This window comes from Protopterus annectens, chromosome 9.part0 (genome assembly GCF_019279795.1).
Source record: "Protopterus annectens isolate FY-2018-M chromosome 9.part0, PAN1.0, whole genome shotgun sequence".
NCBI classification, from domain to species: domain Eukaryota; kingdom Metazoa; phylum Chordata; order Ceratodontiformes; family Protopteridae; genus Protopterus; species Protopterus annectens.
The window spans coordinates 214,122,586-214,143,299 of record NC_056743.1 but is presented as its reverse complement, the minus strand read 5'-3'; the positions used below and the strand labels follow the sequence as shown (position 1 = coordinate 214,143,299).

Sequence of the window (20,714 nt, the reverse complement as noted above, 5' to 3'; positions counted from 1 at the left end):
GCCAAACATCCAGGTATGTGAATGAAATGGTGGTGTTGATAAGGCTGTTATGCTGGTAACTTTCGAAAGTCTTTTCTTAGTACCAAAGAGCACAGACTTGGTTTGCTTGGGGTTAAGGAGAAGCTTTATGGAGATGAGTCAGTGGTTTAGTTCCAGAAGGTCAGTTTGTATTTGCATTTGGATTACATGTTGTGCTGGGTTGAAACTAGATGCTTTTCATTGTCATATAAGAGGAGTCATAAGTGGGGTAGGACAAGGGGTGGCATATTTATAAAAATGGAAAAGAGTATTGGGGCAAGTTTTGATCCCTGTATTACACCTGAATGAGTGTAGAGAGTATGTAACTGAGAAGAGCCAACTCTTACAGTAAAGCATCTGTTAGTCATGAAGTCCTTGAACCACTGTCTGGCTTCACTGCTGATGCTAGGAGGTGGGCTTGTAATGCTGAATTGCCCACAATACTGAAGGCTCAGGTCAGGTCACGAGAAATGGAACTAACAGTATTTCCTTTACTCATGTTGGGCATGCCATTGGTTAGAGTTCATGGTGCAGTCAGTGCATGCCTACCTGTATAGAAGCTTTGTTGTTTGTTGCAGTGTTGTAACATTTTGCATAAAGGTATTGTATACTGATATAAAGATGACAAGTGTAATTGCTGAGGAACATTTCAATGAACATTCGCCTGGATTTGTGTCTTGCATCTAGCTGAGATATGCATGTCATTTTGCATATACTGAAGCAAGCTCATTCTGTGAAATTCTGCATTACCTCACTTTGTTAATAGGCCAAAACTGAACACTGATCACACATCTAATTAAGACAGAAATGCAGGAGAATTAGCAAAAATGCATCATGGTTGTGTTGACCTGAGGATAAGAGACAAAGACATCTGATCAACCTCCTTCCTTATGAAATTCTAGCAAACCATGACACTGTTGATTTAGTAACAGATGAGTCCAAGTGTTCTTATCTTCCAGACTATAATGTTATCACACATTCCACTTTCATAAATATTCCAGTCAGAGAGCTCCATTTGAAGACAGGGACATAACATTTATTACATTCATTGAAAAGGTTTATGAAAATAATTTAGCTTATGTTAAAATAGGACCCTTTACTTCAGAGGCAATCCAAATTACTAGAGGCACTAAACAAGGTTGTCCTATGTCACCCATTTTATTTGCATTGGCCATAAAGACAGTGGCTATATTAGTACAGAACAAGCCAAAGATAAAAGGCATAGACATATATGACCAATATAATTCCAAGATCATGCTCTTTGCTGATGATGTGCTTCTTAAATTATCGAACTCAAAAGAAGTGTTAAATGAGCTAGATTTATTGTTAGAGAACTTTCATAAGATCTCAGGACTTCAGTTTATTAACCAGAACTCAAAATATATGTTATTGAATAAAAATGGATAAGAATCACATCATAGGCAAACAAGTCACAACTTTAAAATACCCGGAAATTGAGATGAGTGGAAATATACAGGAGATACTGAATATTAATTATGGAAGGGTTATTGATACAATAAATACCTTGGTGAACCAGTGGAATAACTTATTTATAAATTTTGAAGATAGATTACAACTAATAAAAATGGTACTACTTCCTAAAATGTTGTATGTAGTACAAGCTACCTTGTTAATACCTGAGAAAAGCTACCTTAAGGAAATAACATCAGTATTGTTAAGATTCTTGTGGTATCCTAAAAGAAACAAAAAAAGAAGTTATGTCTTACCATAACGTTCCATCTGTGTTGTTGATCCTCGTTCAGTCATTACGTATGGGTAGTCGGTTCCGACATCGGAACCAAGCCGGCCATCTTCCAAGCTCACGTCAGCCACAAACTCTTGAGCTAAACTCTTACCCACAATCCCCTCCCTCTGTTACCTCAGATTGAGTTTGCAAGTCGAAAAAGAAGAATAGGCTACATCTGGTCAAATGACTTAGAGAAACAGGATGATGAGATCCATTATAAGCCTTAGGAGGGGGAAGGAGGGAAGGTCGTAATGACTGAACGAGAATCAACAACACAGACGGAACGTTATGGTAAGACATAACATCTTTATCTGATGTTGTTAATCCTCGTTCATTCCTTACGTCTGGGACAGAGTCCCTAGCTACCTTTATTCCAGGGAGGCTCTCATGGGAGGACATTCCTGAGTACCACTGAACCAAAGAAAGCTCTTCCTGTGGAAGCCAAATCCAATTTGCAAATATTGATGCAGGTATGAGGTCTAGCCCAAATTGCAGTTGCACCAATGTTCCTCAAAGAAGCTCTAGTATGGAAAGCAGCAGAGGTTGCTATCGACCTTGTAGAAAGAACCCTTACGGGTGTAGCTAAAGGGATATTGTGCTCTGTCAATAAATGGTACATAGTCTTTCAACCATTTAATCAGTGTGACCTTAGATATAGCACATCCTAATTTAGGTCCAGAGAAAGCCAAAAACAACTGATCTGATTTGCGATAAGGCTTAGTTCTGTCCCGGTAAAAACAAATTTGTCTGTGGATGTCTAGTTATGTAGATAGCACTCTCCTCTGAAAGACTGGAAAAGAAAACTGGCAGGTCAATGGTTTGATTAATAGACATTTCAGAAATCACTTTTATTAAGAATGTAGGATTAGTTCTTAGTGATACTCTATGTTTATGAAAAAACAAGTACGGCTGCTTGATGCGTAGAACCTGAAGTTCAGAAATACGTCTGGCAGACGTAATAGCGACCAAAAAAAAAAAGACAAAGTTTTCCATGATAGAAATTTGAGGTCGCAAGAAGAGACTGGTTCAAAAGGTGGCGCTGTCAAGCTTGCGGGACTAATAACAGGTCCCATGATTGAATAGGTTGTCTGAATGGGGGTTATAAATTAATTACACATTTTAGGAAGGTTATATATAGCTTGTGTGACGTAAGGGAATAGTCTTGATAGCCATTGTAAAAATTAGATATTGCAGCTAAGTGAATTCTAATGGTAGAAGCTCATAGCCCAGACTGAAAAGGATTTGATAAGTATTCTAGTACTAATGGTAGTGGTGCTGAAAGAGGATCCATTTGTTTGTCTTTTAGCCAAAAATTAAACCTCTTCCACTTGGTGTGATAAATATTCCTGGTGGACGATTTGTGAGATGCAATAGGTATGTCCCATACTGTGGAAGAAAGATCATTCTGCCCGGCCATCACAGGGAGTGGAATAACCAAGCTGTGAACTTCAGGCTGTTCAAGCTGGGGTGGATCAGGGTCTGCGGATGGGAGATCAGCTCTGAGGTTGGATTGAGTATCCACGGTTGATCAGCAGGTGAGTCTCTAGAAAAGGAAACCAAATTTGGTGAGGCCAAAATGACACTTTCTTTAGGAACTGGGGAATGAGGGGAAAAAGGAGGGAAATGCATAAACCCAACCCAAGGGCCAGTCAAGGACTAGAGTGTCCTTGGGTGACTGTTCCTGTGGGAGAATCAGGATGAAGTAGTAGTTGCATTTGTAGTTGATTGGGGAAGCAAATAGGTCGCAGCAAGGGTGATCCCAGTGGTTGAAAATCTCTGCCGCTATCAAAGGGTTCAGGGACCACCCGTGAAGTTGTAGAATGCACCTGCTCAATCTGTCTGCTGTCACATTTGAACTCCCAGGAATGTGTGTTACTATCAGGAGGCGGTTGGTGGGAATCGCCCAAAGCCATATCCTCATGGCCTCCCGACAAAGAGGGTAAGATTTGGTTCTGCCTTGTTTGTTGATGTAGCAGACTACAGCTATGTTGTCTGGATGTATTGTAATAGTCCCTGATGGAAGGAGGGAGTGAAATGCTTGCAATGTTAGAAGCACCACTATCAATTCTAGGACATTGTGCAGATGGGCCTGCAGTTTCGGTCATGTGCCTTGGACTGTCTTCCCCTGAAAAATTCTCCCCCCATAAGGGTGGTGCCCATTGTTACAGTGGCCTTGGGCTGTTGGGTGGTGAAAGGACAGGACCATTGTAACGAGTTCTGTGATGTCCACCAGGCTAAGGCCTGTTCATATCTCTGAGTTACCTGAATCCTGTATGATACAGAATACTGAAAGGAGTATCACTGTGTGAGCAGTAGCCACTGTAGTAGCTTGATGTGGAACCTCGGAAGGGTAACCTTAGTAAAGGAGATTGCCATGGAGCCCAACAGCTGGCCAGGAAAGAGCTGGTATAAGTTGTTCTTTTATACTTTGAATTGTGCTCTGGAATAGATGCCCTGCCATATCTTACATCCAATAGAACCCCGAAGAACTCTATAGATTGAGAAAGGGTCAGATTTGGACTTCTGTCAGTTTTTGGCTATGCCTAGCGTTTGTGCAATGTGAAGAGAGTATGCTGAAGCTTCTTCAAATAAATGCCTGGTGGGAACAGTAATAAACCAGTCGTCTAAAAATGGGAATACCTGGAATTGTCTTAGTTGCAAGAGAACTGTGACGACTGTCATGCACTTGGTGAACCCTCTGGGGACCGTAGAGGGTCTGAAGGGCAGTACTTGAAATTGATAAAGACTGGCTGCTGCAAGGAAGCAAAAAGTCTGCTTGATGGCCTGCACTGAGATCCACAATAGGTTTCCAGTCTCCAATCTTTTTTTTGGTACCAAAAATAATTTAGAGTAGAATCCGAATCTTATCTGATCTGGGGGGACTGTTTGAAAGACTCTTTTTGAGGCAGCTTTGATATCTCTAATGCTTCTTCTTTCCTTTGACTGGGTGGCACGTGAGGTAGATCTATGGGGGATATGGGCCAAGATTGAAGAGGATGAGATAACCTCTGGTTATTATACGTTGTACCCATGATATGATGGTTAGCCAGGGAGAAGGGTATAAGGAGAGACGTCCTCTAACTGTTTCCACAGTATAGCAGCTGGGCCCTTCTTCAGGAGCATTGGTAAGATAGGTCAGAGAAAGAATCTGTGGAACCCTGGTTATGCGGACCTCCACTGCCCCAAAAGGGCATCTTCCATTTGAGTTTCCTCCTCTGCCCCTGGGGGAGAACTTGGCACGTGTGTCACGGAAACAACTCTGTGATTTCTCTGCCACATATACCCACTCTTCTGGTTCCTCAAGTAGCCTCGTTGAGGAGAAGAGAAATGAACACCCACGGCAGAGAGGGTTTGCTGTCCTGTTCACATCTAGCCAGAGTATCTTTTACCTTGGATCCAAACAATGAAGAGGCTTGTATGGGAGCGTAGAAGAAGGAAGCTTTGATGCATCTGCCCTAGTAGCTTCTTCTGTGGTCTGAGAAAGAAGGCGCATATTGGAGTTGGATATCTATTCAAGGGTGGCTAACTGTAAGGCCACTAGGACATGGACATTATCAGACACAGCTATGGTCAGGTTTTAGAGAGCTCAGAGATCAAGTCTCTATGAAGCCAGGTGTAAAATGCCATAACCTTCAGAGACCTAACTGCAAGGGTCGGTTGCTAAACACGTTTCCCTAACCTGTCTACCGACCAGACTGCTAGTTGGGCAACTGGGCAGTCTGGCTATGTTCCGCAGCTCTTTCTTAGTTGCAGCTGCCAAACCTTGGCATCTACTGCAAGGCCTTTGGAACAGAGAGAATCAGTTTCATGAGAGGACTAATTTTTATACGGACTCTGGGAAATGGTTTCAATGGAGTCAGGGGGCCTTCAAGGTCGTTGGCAGGTGGAATAACCCAAGAGGTAGGAAGCTGTGCCTGAAAGGTCTGCAGAAACCCCAACTCTTCAGAGAACAGGTTGGAGGGTTGCCAATCACCTCTTTATTTCAGGATTTCAAGGATGACTCTTAACAGACACCTCAGCAGGTGGCCGAGAAAAAGTTTCCCCATTCTAAACGTCCGAGTCCTGTGAGGGACTCTACAGGGGAATCCACGTGCACGTACTTATGCAATGAACTTACTCAGGGGAAAAAACTGGGGAAGACTGTGCGGTAAGTGGACATGCCCCCGAGGTTCTTGTGTCCTAGTTTGCTAGGGGTGGGTTGTGTGAACCGTAGCCCCGAGGAAGACGTGAATTCTGACAACACAGAATCGCCTACAGAGGCCCGTGCCTTCTGCATGATTGGAAAAGCCGGCCCACCTGAGGAGTGGGGGTCCATAGCCGATGTCGCCCTCGTTTCAGGCATGGACGTCTCCTGGACCAAAAGAGGAGTATGGACAGATGGAATCTGGAGGGTGTGATCCCTCTGATCAAAATTAGCTGATCCACAAGGCATACCCCATGAAGTTCTGAAGGGCTACTAGCGGATCTCATAGACATTGCTGTAGGAGGATCTGGTCTATCCAAAAATGGGGAAATTTGGATAGGGAGAACATTATTTTTTTTTTATTTTTTTTTTTAATAAGAAGATGTCTGCACCGAGGACAACGGTGCCATAGTGGATAGAACTGCTGGTGTCTGCACCGGCAAAAACAATAAGGCCTTGTCTGCACCAACCGAGTTCAGTGCCATGATAATAATTAGTCCCATTATCGGTGCCGGAAAAAGTCTGTGCCCACATGGAGGTTCGGTGCCCGGCATCGGAACATGCATCGAGACCGACTGGACAGTCGGTGTCACAGGAATCTGCACCGAGGAATTATCGGTGCCGAAGAAGTAATCTGAACTGAGGGACAGCTCAGTTCCAAAAAAGGTCTGCACCACACTCGGTGTCGAAGAAGTTTGCACCGAGGGCATTGGTGCAGAAGATGTTGGCACTGAAGCCTTCGTGCCGAGGATGTTAGAATACAAATTGTCAGATATTTAAATTTCTTTTGTCTCGGTTCTTTGGGTTCCCAGTGGGGGACCATGGAAGAGACATAAGTTTCTTATTGTCATCCTTTTCTTTATGGGAGCGAGGAGGGGTTGAAGCTTCCTAACCATAGATAAACCTCGAAAAGTTATGCAGGCCATTTACGGTTAGGTTCTTGTTATTCTCAAATAGTGCCGATTTGAAAAATAGACACAATCCCGCATAGCGGATCCACAGTTAAGTGAGGCACAAGAAAACAGCACACACACACAAGAACTTGGGTTTCTTGTCATTATCTCTTTCCTTATGGGAGCGAGGAGGGGTTGAAGCCTCCGACCCATAAACAGCGTAGAAAAAGCTTTAAGTAGGCCCTTTTCAATTTAACAATTAGGCACAAAATTTGCATGGTGGTATATAGTAAAGCACAGCAAAACAGTACATACTCAAACCCTATGTTCATTAGGGAAAGAGAAGAAATAGAAAGTAGAAAGCAAAAAGTACCACCAATGGTACTAAAATACCCAAAGGTAGAAGGAAATACCAGCGATGGTAAACAGAAATACCCAAATGGGTAAAACAGGTGAGGAGTTGTCGCTAGATGCGATAAGAGAAACCAAAAACAGAGAAATCGTGAAAAAAACTGCTGAAAAAAACAAGTTTTAGTAATGAAATACACTTAGTTGCGAGAGAAGTGGCTTGACATATCCATTTGGTGATGCGGCAAACGAGATCTGAGGTAACAGAGAGAGGGGATTGTGGGTAAGAGTTTAGCTCGAGAGTTTGTGGCTGATGCGAGCTTGGAAGATGGCCGGCTTGGTTCCGATGTCAGAATCGACTACCCATACGTAAGGAATGAATGAGGATTAACAACATCAGATTTGCATATACTCACCATATCAGGCAATGGGATCAGGGAGAAATAAATTTCCGAGATATTGAATCCTACATAAGGGCTACTTTACTTAAAACTGTAATAGATTGGCTAAACCCTAATTATACATCTAACTGGAAGTTGTTACACTCAATTATAATAATAAATGAAAACAAATTGTTAAAAAATATTTTTATTATGGTATTCATTGAGTTTAAATTTACAATATAATATAACTAAACCCACTAAGTTAAATTTAATTAGCCATCTTTTTGAAAATTTTAGGAAATTTATTAATATGAATATGGATTTAAAACATTGGTTCACAATATTAACTCTTTTCAGTATTACTAAGAACTTTCCAGATAGGACAGAGGGATATATTAACCTCTTGTGCACTAAAAAAATATGCTGGCAACATTGCATAAAAACCAACAAGTCTTATATATGCAATATATGTTGTCAACTTATAGTTTAAATTCTCATGAATGGTTAATACTTCAGAATGTCTTGACATACTCCAAGGATCTCTGTAGGATAATAAGTAACTTCTTTCCAAAATCCACCCAAATTTATAACTAGATTGTTTGGAATTATATATAATAATGAAAATATGAAAAATGAAACATCATATTTAAATAATTTAATAAAAATGATAAAACACCTAAATCAGCATATTGATAGTATATTACTAAAGGATATTCGATACCTTTAACCTCAGAAAATAAATCAAATATACTACTTTCAGTTAAATTAACTTCTTATTCTCAATACTGAAGAATATTTAACTGGAAATACCTACATAGATCCTTCTTAACTCCTAACAAAATTACAAAAATCAATTCTTCTAGTTATGGGTTATGTTGGAGATGTCAACAGACCAATAAAGCTGATTGGTCTCACATTTTCTATGACTGTATGAAAATGAAAGTTTTTTGGAATGAAATTAATTTCTTACAAGCAATTTATACAGACACATTTGTCATGACCAAAGCTTTAATGTTATTGAATATAAATGAAGGTTATTTTATAAATAAACCTAACCTTTACTTACTGTGGACAATACTAGCTACAGCTAGGAAATGCATAATCAGGAAATGGAACTCTACCACAGTGCCTAATAGAGAATATTTTTTTTGCGTTTACTGAAGAAGACAACATTACTGGAGGTAAAAACCAAAGAACTAAGAATGTTTCCTAAGCCATTAGTCAATAATCCCTGGAAAAAAGTTTTGACATTGATTGACACTTTACAAGTGGAATCAGTCTCCTCATGAAAACAACTTTATCATAAAAGTTATGTTTAATAATTTTTGTATAAACTTATTATTCAAATCTACTCATGTCAGGCTTAATGTAAATACTGTATATAGTTAATCCATTAATTAATATGTTTGGTAACTGTAAACAAGTATTTCTGTTTTTGTTTGCTATACATTTAAAATAAAAAAATATCTGAGCAAAAAAAAAGAAATGGAATGGTAGGTGGAAGGCTGAGGAGAGCCCTCAACAAACCCACATAAAATGGTTTCAGCAAAACCTACTCTGGCCTAGAAACCATGTCCAACTTATAATGCTTAGTAAAGATATGCACTGAAGACCAAGTAGCAGGTTTAAGGATGGAATTAGACAGACTTGACATGAAAAGAACAACAAAAAGAAATGGCCTTAGATATCCAGGAGGAGATGGTTTGCTTAGAAAAAGCCAAACCCAAAGACCTGGGATGAAAGGAAACAAAAAGTTGATCAGGCTTATGAAAAGTCCTAGTTTTATCCAGATAGTGCCTGAGCTATCTATGTAAATCTAAGGTATGCGGGACCCTCTCAGGAGCAGACTGAGGAGAAGGGATAAAGGAAGGGAGTTGTACCGACTAATTTAAAGACAACTTATTTACCACCTTGGCATAGAAGAAGGATTACTATAAAAAGACACCCTGTCCCTGTGAAAAAAACAAAAAGGAGAAATGGCCATAAAGGCCTGGAGCTCAGAAACCCTCTGAGCAGAAGTAAGATCCAGCAACAAAACAGGCTTCCAGGTACAATTTTACAAAGAAGCAGAAACAGCAGGTTCATAAGGAGCCTGAGTCAATTACTCCAAAATAAAATTAGGGTCTCAAGGAGGAGAAGTAAGTTTCCTTGGAGGCCTAGAGAGGACCAGAGGGACCCCCAATGAAAAAGGGCCCTGGTTATAAGCATGGCAAAAGACCAAAAATATGTTCTATTTTAACATACAAGATTTTCTGGTTGAGGGTCTCCTTGCCTCCTGTAAAACCCTGAACACTACCTCAGAAAAGAGGTGTCTGAAAGGGATCAAAACCCTATCACCCACAATGTCAGTTGCAGAGTGGACAAGTGGGGATGGATGAGAGACCACTTGTCCTGGCTGAGAAGATCCAACCAGTGAGGTAACTTGTGAGGATTGCCGCTGGCCAAATGCATTAAGAGGGGAAACAGTGCTGTCTCAGCCAAAAGAGAGTCACTAGCAAGATTTTTGGGGAGTCCAGCTGAATCTTCTGCAGGACTCTTGGAAATAGAGGAAGAGGAGGAAAAGCATAAAGAAACCTCCCCTTCCACGTAAAGGATAGGGTGTCCATTTTCCAGGCCAGATGGTATGGCACTCTGGAACAGATGAGAGAAAGCTGACTGTTCAGGGTCTATATCACTACATCAAAACACGAATTCGCCAAATACGAAAACATTGACACGTAAACAACGAAATACCAAAAGTACAAATGTCCACTTCCGCTAAATTTTTCCGAGGGAAAAAAATCACTTGGCTGTTATTGGGAATTTGCCCTTTTCTCCACTGTAGAGCGATCTCGGAGTTGGTATATTTAGTTAGGGGGGGGTGTGCGGGGCACACCCTCTCCACTTCATTAGGGTTTGAGAGTTTGTTTTGGTGTCGGTCAGCTGAACAAATTTTTTTCCCTGGGAAAAAATTTGCAGAAGTGTCCGTTCATACTTTTGTGTTTCGCTGTTTACATGTCGATGTTTTCATATTCAGTGAATTCATGTTTTAATGTGGTGATACAGACCCGACTGTTCAGAGAAGAGGCAAAAAGAACTACCTGAGGAATACCCCACTGATGGACAATGTCCCAAAACATGTCTTTGTGAAGCACTCGTTTGTGAGCCTGTGTTTTGGACCTGGTCAGAGAATCTGCCACATGACTGTGCTCTGAAGGAATGTATACTGCCTGAAGAGTTAACTGACAACAGAGAGCCACTTCCCAAGCCTGAAGCACCATCCTGCAGATGAGGTAAGATTTCATGCCCCCTGCTTGGTGACATACCACATCACTGTAGTGTTGTCCATGTATACCTTCAAAGAGCCTAGAAAGAACATGGGGCAAAAAGCCTGGAAGGCCAGAATCAGAGCCTTTTTTTCACTGATGTTGATATTGTCTGGCTTCTGATGGGGAGGCCAAAGGCCCTGAACTTTCAGGTGACCAAGAGATGCCCCCACCTCATGTCCAATGCATTAGTGAACAGCTCTTGAGAAAGAACTGGAGGCTGAAAAGGCTGCCCTGCATTGAGAGCAAAATGTCAAATCCACCACTCAAAATCATTCTTGAGACAGGGAAGAAGAGGGATACTAAAAGTCAGAGCATGATGATGATGCTGCTGCAGCCAAAATGACCTGAGGTACCATTGAAGCTTCCATATATGCAGTTTGGCAAGAGGAAGCATCAGAATGGAAGAGGCCATGAATCCCATGGCCCAAAGAAACTCCTTGGTTGGCATGGCAGTCAGGGGAAGTACAGATTGAAAGAAGGTTGTCAATGATAATACCTTTTGGAGGTGGAAGAGAGGCCAACAGTGGCACTGTCTGAATCCTGCAACCCAGATATACATGATCCTGACAAGGAGACAGGACAGACTTTGAAGAAGAGAGATGGTGAACTGCAGATCCTGCAACAATCGACTGGGAGAAGGCACCTGAAGCAAAGGTTATTTAGATAAGAAAAATCTGAATGCCTTGAAGACTGTGGAAGGTAATTCCAGGAGCTAGACATTTTGTAAATACTCTTGGGGCAGCAGAGAGGCCAAAACACAAAGCAGAGAATTGAAAATGAGAGGAAGATATAGAGAAATGTAAAAACTTCCTGTAGAGATATTGAATGGATTTGAAGGTAAGCATCTTTCAGATCCAAGGACACCAGAAAAGCCCGGGGAAATAAAACAGGAAACAGAGTTTGAAGAGTAAGCATTTCAAAAGAAGGGATCTCAAGAAAGGAGTTGAGCTGGGAGAGATCCAAAATAGATCTCCAACTGGCCTCCTTTTGAGGAACCAGGAACATCCTGGAATAAAAATCCCATCCCACTTGGGAAGAGGTAGAGGCTGAATGGTCCCTTGGTTAAACAGGGACCCTAGAACCTCCAGAAAATTAGGAAGTTGCTCTAGAGGAGGATAAGGAATCCCAGAAAAAGGAGGGAGAGATTTCCATACCAAGAAGTAACTGTAACGGATAACAGAAAGAACCTAACAGTCAAGTGATGACATGCCAATTTGGAAGACAAAGAAATAGCTGACTGGACAAAGGAACCTGGGTTGAAATCTGAGGGGGGGGGGCAATTGTCAAAGAGAAACAGGCTTATCAGATGAAGGAGGCTTCTGGGCCACAGAAATATGAGAAGCCTTATTAGAGGGGGCCCACCTCCCACCCTCCCCTTAGAGGCCTGGCAGGGTTGCCTGCAAACAAAAGCAGATCTAGAAGGATAATTCCTCTGCAATTTAGGGATAGGAGAGACAAAAATATCTTTAAAGTCTTGCAAGGCTTTGCTTTTTCTTGAAGAGACTTAAACAAGTCAGCAGCAGCAGTCTCAAAAAGATGAGTATTATCCAAAGGAGCATCCAACAACTTGGCCTTAATATCCTCAGGAAGAGACTGGTGATGAAGCCAAGAGTAATGCCTCATGATGGACCCAAAAGCCATGGCCCTAGAAGAGGAGTCAGCAGCATCATATCTACACTTAATAGAGAGGCAAGCCTCTTGAGAAGCAGAACCTAAAAAAAGATAAGGCAGAGGATTTGCCATCAGAATGGGGGGGGGGGGTAATTAATAGCACTAAAGGCCAAAGTAGAAGCAGTGAAAATTTTCTTGCCAATCCTCTCCATTGCCCTGCTGTCCTTTTCAGAAGGCAAAAATTTGGAAGAGGGCAAAACCGACACCTCAGCAGAATCAACAGAAAGACATTTAAATAAAAATTGATAATCCTAAGAAACTTTATAGAACCTATCAAGTTTCTTAGGAGCAGGAGGCTGAGAATCAGGAGATGAAAGTATCTAACAAGGCAGCCAACACAGGAGGAACTGCCGATGGTTTACGAGTATCCACATGAAGCAACTCACAATATCTTCCCTAAATATCAGACACTTGAGAAGACTCCCACTTAAAGAATTCCATCATCCTAAGAACTGTGCTTTCAAAGGACAATTCCTCAAAAGGAGACTCAAGGTTAACAGACTCCTGTTCACCAGAACCATAATCCAAATTTAAAGGAATCTGTGAAGAATAGGACAAAGACTCTCACCAGAAAGGGAATCCTAATCCGAGAAATCTGGTTCCCTAAACCATTTAGAAGGGGTAGAGGTCCAAGGAGGAGTGGGCACTGAAACCCCTTGAGGAAGTTTTAGGGTCATTAAGGCAGAAAATAAGCCCTGAGTAAACACCTGCTATTCCATTTGAGGATCGATAGGACAGGCTGAAACATGCTTCAGTTTTGTCTTTTCTTAGATGGGACATCAGCCCTAACAAATACCAGTGTTTCCAACCCTTGGTGAGATTCAGGAAGGGAAATTGAAACTTTCTCCTTGACCACTATCTGCAGAATCCCTCTTGGACCCCCTAAGACAATCAACCATGGTTCCTCCTTGACATCCAAGGCAGACACCTGCAAAGCATCAGAGGACATGTGAAAAGATGGATCCATGATGGCCTCCACTGGGGTCATAGCAGAGGAATCTGACTTAAACACTGAATGGCCTACAGAGCTATTACCTGCTTCTAAACGGACATCTGGTGGAGACTGGACAGCTAAAGAATCTGGCTGAGACTTCTTGGCCTTCTTCTTCCCAAGAAGGAGTAGCTCAGTGTTAAAGGATTCTGCCATAGAACCCTGGACTAACTGTCTAAGGCACTGATTTTAAGATAAATGGCCAGGGAAGACAAACATCTTCTGAATGTCTTGGGCACAAATGACTTAAAGATGCTATTAGAGGTATAGTCGTGGGAAGCTCCCAAAAGTACAGTTGTGTACCTACCATAAATGTAGATGTTCGAGTGAATTCACTGTTGCAGTCATTACTCTTGGGTTATCCTGCTGGCAGGCTACCCGCAGTCAGCCAGAATTCCAAAGTCTAGGTCCGGCGTCGGTTGCTGTCGCTTCTTCCCTGACGTCGGTATGCCAGGGGTATAAAAGATGCAGCCGACGCCATTTTCTTCAGTTTTTCTTGCCCCAAATGTCAGGTGCCCCAAATAGGTAGGCTGAAAAATATATCAATAAGAAATGCATACACAAAAATAACATTTCCTTCATCTACAAGCACATACACCAAAAAGGTTGTATAGGATAGAGAAGTGCAGATAAATCCCAGCAAGGAGAAGGGAGATGGTGGGTGGGTAACCTGGACTGCAACAGTGAATACACTCGAACATCTACATTTATGGTAGGTACACAACTGTACTATGTTCATCATGTTTCACCGTTGCAGTCATTACTCTTGGGTTGAATCCCAAAGCTGAAGAAGGGTGGCTGGGCTAAATAGGATTAGGAGAGGCTATGAGGCCCTGCAGAACTGCAGTGGCGAAGCCTGCTCTGGACTTAAGAGTAGAGAGGCAAGTGGTAGTGCTTTGTAAAGGTGTGCACTGAACTCCAAGTTGCAGCCTCTAAGATTTCTTTGGTTGGTATTCTCCTGAGGAAGGCTGCTGAAGTGGCTGCTGCTTTGATGGAATGAGGCCTAATGCCCTTAGTCACTGATTTGCCATGTTGAGAATAGTAGAAATGGATGCAATGACCTATCCATTTAGAAATAGTCTGTTTTGAGATAGCCTTTCCTTGTGATCCTGCAGCATATGACACTAAAAGTTGCTCAGTCTTTCTGACAGCTTTAGTTCTGTCCAAGTAGAAGCGTAAGTGCCTGTGTATGTCCAAACAATGCAGAATTTTCTCACCCTTGTTCTGTGGATTTGGGTAAAAGGTAGGCAAGTGAATGGTTTGATTGAGGGCCACACTGGACACCACCTTAGGCATAAATGTAGGGTTTGTCCTCAGAGAAACCCTGTCTGGATGAAAAATGATGAAAGGTTCCACAGCCATGAGTGCTTGTAACTCCAAGACTCGCCTTGCAGAGGTAACGGCTAGGAGAAGAGCTGTTTTCTAGGATAAGAATTTAATATCCGCTGTTGATGCTGGCTCAAAAGGAGGCAGTGTGAGTTTTTCCAAAACAAAATTGAGGTCCCAGGCCAGAATTGGTGCTCTCCTTGGAGGCCTAATGTTTTTGGCCCTTCTGAGGTACTGCCTTATTAAAGGATGAGAAAAGATAGGTGGTTCCGTATTGTAATGTGCAGAAATGGCAGAGGCATGAATCTTAATTGATGAGAAAGAAAGGCCTTTGTTCAGAATCTCAGTCAGGTATTGTAAAATCTGAGGAATGTTTGATACAGACGTGTCAATGCCTTGTTCCTGGTTCCAAGCACAGAATCTCTTCCATTTTTCTGCATACGATTTTCTGGTACTGGGTCTCCTGGCCTCCAAGATAACATCCATAACAGCTTTTGAAAGAGGAGTGTCCAGAATGGCTACATTATCCGCCATGCTGCCAGATTTAAGGTCCTGAGTTGGCTGTGCAGGATCTGATTGTTTTATTGGGTCAGCAAATGAGATGTTTGAGGCAATATCCATGCTGGACCTTGAGACAAGCTCTTTAGGATTGGGTACCAGTGCTGTCGTGGCCAGTCTGGTGCAATCAGAATCATTTTTGGCTTCTCTTGCCTGACCTTTAGGAGTACTCTGGGAAGGAGTGGGGGAAAAGCATATACTGTTAGATTTTTCCAGCTGAATGATAGGGTGTCCACTTTCCATGCTTGCTTGTGGTAAATCCTTGTGCAAAATCTCTGCAATTGACAGTTGTGAGGGGAGGCAAATAGATCTATGTTTGGGCAACCCCATTTCCTTATTATCATCCTGAAGACGTGTGGATCCAGTTTCCATTCGTGGGGTTCCATGAGGTTTCTGCTTAGTTCGTCTGCCAGAGTATTTGTTTTTCCTAGCAGGAATTGTGCTTACAGGTGAACTTGAAAAGCCAATGCTGTGTCCTTTAAGGTCATTGCTTGTCTGCAGAGGGGGTAAGAATGAGAACCTCCCTGCTTGTTTATGTACCACATGACCATAGTGTTGTCTGTCTTTATCAGTAATTCTCCTGGATGAAGCAGGTCCTTGAAAGCTGTCAGGGCATTTTGAACAGCTAGCATCTCTTTTTGATTGATGTGAAGATGCATCTGGTTTGCAGGCTATGTGCCCTGAATACATTTTCCTGCCATATAGGCCCCCCAGGCATAATCTGATGCATCCGTTGTCAGTGTCTGGCTGTGGGTAAACTGAATGGCAGACCCTTGTTGTGGTGACTGGCTTCTGCCCACCATCAAAACTCCTGTTGTAGGCAGGGAATGAGTGCAATTACTGTCTCCAGGCTGTGGCAATGCTGAGTCCAAACACTTTTCAGATACCATTGTAGTTTCCTCATATGCAGTCTGGCATATGGAATTAGTAGAATGCAGGATGCCATGAAACCCAAGGCCTGCAGGATTTTCCTTGCACATAAGTGGGCTTTTGTTGCCAATTTCTTGAAGTAAGTAGTCAGTTGTTTTCGCTTGTCTCGCATGAGATAAGCCATCTGGGCAGTTGTATTTAAGCTTGCACCCAGGAATATTATCTCTTGAGAGGGCACTAGTTTTGATTTCTTTTCGTTTACTGTGTACCCTAGGCCAATTAGTAATCTTTTTACAAATGCCAGATGCTTTAGAAGAGTGTCTTTGTTCTCTGCTTGAATTAGGCATTCGTCCAAGTAGGGATATATTTGAATTCCTTTTTGTCTGCAAAACGCAATTACTGGTGCCAGGCATTTTGTAAAGACCCTGGGCGCAGTAGATAAGCCAAAGGGCAGTGCAGAGAATTGGTAATGCATTGAGCCAGCTATGAATCTGAGGTATCTTCTGCAAGATTGTCTGATAGGGACATGCAGGTATGCTTCTTTTAGGTCCAAAGTTACTAGCCAAGCCCTCTTGCCCAGCATGCGCAGTAGCTGCTGAAGAGTCAACATACGTCCAGAACTGGTTTCCAGGTTTTGTCCTTCCTGGGTACTAGAAAAAGTCTGGAGTAAAATCCTTACCCCTGCTCTTGTTGTGGTACTTGCAGAATGGCCCTCATGTCCATGAGGGCTGTAATTTGTTTTTGTGCCTCTGTCCATTGATTGTGTGGCAGGTCTGGCATGCCCTTTGACCTTGGTAGAGTGTAAAAATGGAACCTGTAGCCTTTGGACACTATGTTCAGAACCCATTTGTCTTGGGTAACCATTTGACAATTTGATGAAAAAAGTGCTAGTTTTCCCCCTAAGGGGGCTGTCAAAAGAAAACTGCTTGGAACTGGTAGAGGAAAGTCATTGGGACTGTTTCCTGTAAGGCTGTGATTTGTCTTCTCCACTTTTGGAGGTAGGAGCATCCCATTGTTTAGGCCTGTATGAGCCTTGGGGCTGAGATCTGCCTCTGGGACGCCTGTATCTGCCTCCTTGCGGTCTGTCTGAGACTGGAAAGGACCAATTTTTAGAAGGCCAGTTCCTGCTAAACCTGGGTGGCTGTACCTGTAAGAAATCCTTGACTGTCTGCATGGATTTTGCTTTATCCTCCATTTTTTTCAACACCTCTTCTGCTTTAGTACCAAACAAAGTATCATGCTGTAATGGTGCATCTAATAGTTTTGCTTTAACATGGTCAGGCAGATTTTGTTCCTTTAACCAAGCATGCCTTCTAATAACAGAACCTGTAACAGCGGCCCTGCAAGATCCCTCCAGTAAATCATAACCACATTGCAAAGTATGCTTTCCCACTTGTTCAGTTGCATGCAATAAATCCTGCAATTCCTTGTTCTCTGAACACTCTGTCAACATTTTCTGTTTAAGTAGAGACATTAAATATTGCTGATATTTAAGAATATGAAATTGACAATTTAATGCCCTTACAGCCAGGGTGGCAGAAGTGTATACTTTTTCCCCCATCTGTCTAGAGCCCTAGAATCCCTATCAGAGGGGACAGGGTTTTTTGCAGTGGAAGCCTTAGCCCCCTTGGGACCTTGAGAAATCATTTCTGGGTCAGCAGCGGGGTTTTTATATAGGAATTTATGAGAATCCGGGACCCTGTAGTATCTGTCTGGCTTAGCAGGTGCAGGGGGTAAAGAGTCAGGGGACAGTCCGGACTCTGAAAATACATCATCTACAATGTCTAGAACAGGTGAAATGGCAAGGGGGTCTATGCTGAGGAAGAAGCAGGAAGTCTCTGAGCCTTTTCTTAGACTCAAAATATTCTTGGCTCTCCCAGTGGAAATGCTCCCTCATAGTATGCAGTGTTTCCCCAAAAGAATAGTCCTCAGGAAGACAGGCTGAAGGAATGGATTCTTCAGCATCAGAATCCTCATAGGGAAGCATGGAGTAATCCTGTTCAGAAGAGGAATCAGAGGAAATAGATACCTGATCAGAAGAATCATACTCTGTCTCTTGCCTAGGCCTCTTATCAGGAGGGGGATGGGGGCCCCTGATCAAAGTAATTAGGTCTTCGGCCATTTTGAGCATCTGTTTTTTAGGCATGGAAGTCTGAATAGGAGAATGCTGTACTTGTTTCTTTGTCTTTAGAGCTGCTTTAGTCTTTGTCTTTGAAGCTGAGGATGGCTTAATATATAGTTGTGTAGGTCTGAAGACACACTCAGAAGCCGATGCCTGCTCAGCGGCTCTGGTCCCATCTGAGGGATTGATTTCTGAGTGTCCAATACCTTGAGTTAACAGAGGCCCAGGCGGCTCCACGTGGGAGTCAGTAGCGGCCTGTGGCTCTGAGGTAGCGGGCGCCAGGGGCTGCGAAAGCTCCTCACTGAGAACCGGCGAACCGGCGACTGGCCTAGAAAAGGCTTCGTCGTCGTCGGTTTTGGACCTCGGATGCCTATCCTTGTCCTTGTCCTTGCGTTTTTTGTAAACTCCGGTTGTCGGCTGTTCCACTGGCATTATATAATTAAATCTTCGGCCAAAGTAATGAAATGCAAAATCGAACCAACGCTTGATAGTGCGTTGGTTGAATCTAGCACAAAACCGACAGCTAGCAACGTTGTGATCAGGGCCTAGGCAAGGAATACAGTAAGAGTGAAAATCCTTATGAGGTATTTGCTTCCCACAAGAAATACAATTGTTAACTTTTTCTGACATCGGTCTGGATCAAGAAAAAAGTTTCCCCAACGGGGTACTTAGCTTTAATGAAGACTTTGGTTCTGAAATTCAGATTTGAAAATCTCAGTTGCCGTCCGACCGGCACTTGCGAACTGCTTTTGCTTCGGGCACCGCGCGGCAAGAAAGACTGAAGAAAATGGCGTTGGCTGCATCTTTTATACCCCTGGCGCACTGACGTCAGGGAAGAAGTGACAGCAACCGACGCCGGACCTAGACTTTGGAATTCTGGCCGACTGCGGGTAGCCTGCCAGCAGGATAACCCAAGAGTAATGACTGCAACAGTGAAACACGATGAACATCAAAAAATACACCATTCTTGATGATCCTTATGGGGAATCTGCCTTCCAAACTGACACTTTCCCCTCTTGAATGACATGAACTCTAGGTAGTGATAAAAATACAAGTCCAAGAAAGTAAACTTTTAAAAAGAAAAAGAAAAAAATTACCTCAACAGGGAACTTATCTGGTGTTGCTAAAATTCAGAAGAGCAACAAAATGTTCAAGCCAAATGGCAACAATGGCATTCAAACTGGTAGCAAAAGAAGTTCCGGGTAGATGCATCTGTATATACTTTTTATGCCCTATGTTCTGTAAGAGGAGCATAAATGTGACATACAGCACAAAGATCTTTTTCAAACTTATCCATAAGAGCGACGAGCTGCCTGGTGAGGGACATCCACTCTTTAAGGAATACTCTAACAGTGAAAAGAAGGATATCTACAAAAGAAGAGTGCCCACTCATAAATGAAAAGACTGTTTTAATTGGAAAATTGCTTTGAAACAGGCAGTCTTATGTCTACAGGTCAATAAACCTTGTCTTTGGGGGACACTTAGAAACAGCATAGTTTCCCATATGCAACATTGTAAGTTCTGTATACATCCAAGGTCTCATGGCACTGACAAGAAACAAATGTCCCAAACCCAAATGATTTACAATATTGTGGCTTTCCGATTTTGTCCAGCTGTCACTACTGTAATGACTTTCAGCATTCACAAGCAGTAATATATACACTAGAGGCATACATAACAATGTAATGAAGTAACAAACTGATGCCTTACTCTTAATGCACCACAAATCTTGTTAAGAGAGACTGCATGCTTTCAGCAGGCCTCAGTACTGAAGAAAGAAAGCAATCTGAATTAAAATAGTTGTTTTGGCTTTATTTAAACAGCAAACATGTTGGCACTTTTCTCCACCTGATCCATCCTGTAAGGATGACCACTGCTAGTTATGCATCAGAATGTTGTCTCCTACTTAGAAGTCCAAAGGAAATGACGTGCAGCTCATAACTGTTAAAGGGCTAACAGAACATAAGGCAAAGAAAAAAGCACACAGGGTAAATGGGTAATAACTAAAGAAATGGCCTTTGTTCCTGTTCCATTATGGTCAGCTCTTCTGGTCGCTAGTGTACATCTAAGGGTGCATGAGATATGCATGTTTTTCTCCCTCCACTGCAACCATTTGATCCTCTGTCTGAAGCAGGAACTTTTCACCCTGATTCTTAGCTTAACAGGAGGATAACTTGTGTGAAGCTCTTGACACCTGAAAAATATCACTAGGGAGCATGTTTATCTAGATACTTTGAAGTCAAACCAAAGTTATCATACTTGTTTGATTAAATGAAAAGTAAGAAATCACGTGTTC

At 42.3% G+C, this 20,714-nt stretch overlaps 1 protein-coding gene across 10 annotated transcripts in view; it reads right to left on the bottom strand.

The window, feature by feature from the left end:
• PLEKHA7 (pleckstrin homology domain containing A7) overlaps positions 1-20,714 on the bottom strand; it is a 2,079,953-nt gene that overhangs the window by 267,782 nt on the left and 1,791,457 nt on the right. The gene's annotated exons all lie outside the window — the stretch shown is intronic.